Below are 3,163 nucleotides of genomic sequence, written 5' to 3' on the forward strand. Positions count from 1 at the left end.
CATGGACAGTCTCCCTTGTTATAAAGTGACCATCCAAAATGATGACTCTGTTGTAGTTCAAGCCAGGAAAGATGAACTAAAGAACAAGAAAAGAAAACTGCCAATGGCTAAACTATCCAGTGGGAACAAAGATACATTTATTGTTGTAGGTGGAGGACCTTCTGGTGCAACATGTGTAGAAACCTTACGTCAAAATGGATTTACTGGAAAATTATATTTCATAACTGATGAAAATTTTCTACCATATGACAGGGTTAAACTGAGTAAACAACTGGATATAAAAGCTGACAGTATACTTCTACGTACAGAGGAGTTTTACAAAGATAATGATATCCATGTTATCAAAGGTAAAAAGATCATTAGTGACTCAGAGTTGAATGAAAAGAAAATAAAACTTCAAGATGGAACCTCTATTGATTTTACTAAAATATATTTGGCAACTGGATCAAGCCCTCGAACAATCTCACAAGCTGATGGAGTCAACAAAGTATTCTACTTAAGAACTGTGGAGGATGCAAACAACATAGCACCTCACATTACACCAGAATCCAATGTTGTAGTTATTGGTTCATCATTCATTGGTATGGAAGCTGCAGCTTTCTGTGCAAGCAAAGTGAAAAGTGTGACAGTTGTAGGAAGAGGTGCTGTTCCATTTCAAGAATCATTGGGTAAAGAAGTAGGAGAACGTATCACCAAGCTGTTTGAAAGCAAAGGTGTAAAATTTGTCATGAAAGCAAATGTTTCCAGTTTTGAGAAAAATGAAAAAAATGATGTGACTGCTGCAAACTTGGACAATGGCACTACTATACCAGCAGATCTGGTTATTGTAGGGATTGGTACAGTTCTCAATACAAACTACTTGGATGGGAAAGGAGTGGAACTAAATGGCCAGAAAGCTGTTGTGGTGAATGAATACTTGGAGACCAATGTGCCTGGAGTTTATGCTGGAGGAGACATTGCTTATGCTCCTCTCCATTCATTTTATAACAAAAATGCATCTATTGGACATTATCAACTTGCACAGTACCATGGTCGAATAGCTGCACTCAACATGGTAGAGAAAAAAACTTCTTTGTCTACCATCCCATTTTTCTGGACCATGTTGTTTGGTGTTGGCTTTAGATTTGCAGGTTATGCTGCAGGGCATACCCAAGTGGATATTGTAGGTGATTTGGAAGCTTTGAAGTTTACCGCCTACTATTCTAATGCAGACAAAGTCCTTGCTATTTTAACAGTGGGCATGGACCCTCTTGCTGCACAATTTGCTGAACGTATTAAAATGCAGAAATACATTCAGAAAGACCAGATAGAAAACAATGCTTGGGCTGCTTAAGACAATGTACCATATATTGTACTTTATAATAAGTACAAGTGTAGGTATGTTGAGTTTTTTCATTAAAAATTTTTTATACTCAGTACGTACTTTTTTAATGTCTTTGTTAAGATACAGTATACTTGATTATGCTTGTATTTTATGTTACCATTTGTTACCGTCATGTATAGAAATTTATAATTATGTTCCTAAATTCTTAGGTACATGTATTAAAAAGAAAAAAATGAACCCCCTGTAAAATAGGTTAATTAGGTTTAGGTACCCACCTGGTACAGTATCTAATTATTTATTTTATTAATAATTTCTTTATTTTTAATATGTGTATGCCTATGCCTAGCATAACTACATAGTTATATTATTTTTGACATAAAATACATATACAACTCACATCAGTATTGCTTTCACAGTAGATGTTTTTTTTTTTTTTTTTACAGGTAAAAATGGCATTTGAGGGTGGAGGGACACATATCACCACACCAACCACTTGTGGGATATTGTGGGTGCTCAACCCTTTGATTGTGGAGGACCAAGCCAAGTCCCCATCAGCACAGACCTTTTTATTTTTTTATTATTATTATTTTATTATTATTATTAGTTATTTTTTTTTTTTTTCATTTTTTTTACTGACAGGACAGAGCAAGCTGGTGCGTATGGAGAAACTAAAAACATTTTGAAGAAGTGCTGGAATTCCCCTATTCTTCACTACCACATAGCCATAGATGTCTTGGAGTGGTGTTGGGCAAGTTGGACTACCATGGCACCATCACCATATCACCCAACAGTCCGTCCGTGTCATTCTTGCAGAGGACACAGTGGTTGACTTCCATACTTCCTTTAATAGGGTTGACTTCCATAACTTTCTCTAATACTCCTTATTTCCAAACTGGGGCCGCAATGAAGGACTTCACAACCCCCGGGAAGATCCCATAAAATACAGTAAATGGGCCGCGAAGCATTCAATTTTTGTAAAAAAAGGGGGGGCGCGTAGAAAAAAAATTGAGAACCCGTTGCCCTATAAAAAAACAAAAAATACTCTCGTCCTGGTTTATATGGAGGGAATTTTTTTCAGCAGCAGCTTCTCACAGTCGACCTTAGCGATTAGCCCAGCCAGTTCTACACCAAAAACCTTAGCTCAGTCTACGACCAGTAATCCGTCTGAACCCAAAACAGACTGACGCACCCAAACACCACATTCCACGGCAGCCTTTTCCAATGTCTCCTCTGTTGTCTACTCACCGAGGATTAGCACCTGCTGGCCCGCTCTCGAACGCTCCAGCACCTAAGTCGAGCATGGCGTCTAACGCCGCGATCTACCACGGCAATTCCGCGCGGACCCTATCACCTCGAAGACACATGTTTACTCGGCCCCGAATTTCTCTACTGGCGAGCTCCAGTCAGCACACAATGTCGGGCTCCTGCTTATCCACGCACACCACATTACCCGATTCAAGTCTATGTCATGCAGTGCGTAGTCCGGAGAAATCGGCTTGTCGCAACGGCCTGTTTCTAGGGCTACACGGACATTGAGATACTCTCCACGGCGAGTGCGCAACACTTCGCGCCAACTACACGCTACCAAGTTTCGGTTCTCTATTAGGTGCCTTATATATTTCTAATAAATGTCTTTTTATTTAATTACATCTCTAATGAAATGTCCTTTTACTTTAATTTAACTTCTAATAAGATGTCTTCTACTGTTACATAAGGTGTACCATAATTTACCAAACAAAAATACAATATATACAACCTCGTAGCAGCTTAGCCACGACCTTTAGGACGCTCTGCGTACACGCACGGGCCACAATCTGGTCATCTCCTACTTTTCTTCGC

General features: G+C 39.1%; 1 pseudogene; it reads left to right on the forward strand.

The window, feature by feature from the left end:
- Positions 1-6: 6 nt before the first annotated feature.
- Positions 7-1,742, forward strand: LOC103523147 (annotated as a pseudogene).
- Positions 1,743-3,163: the final 1,421 nt, after the last annotated feature.

Source organism: Diaphorina citri, unplaced genomic scaffold (assembly GCF_000475195.1).
Source record: "Diaphorina citri unplaced genomic scaffold, Diaci psyllid genome assembly version 1.1 scaffold16038, whole genome shotgun sequence".
NCBI lineage: Eukaryota > Metazoa > Arthropoda > Insecta > Hemiptera > Psyllidae > Diaphorina > Diaphorina citri.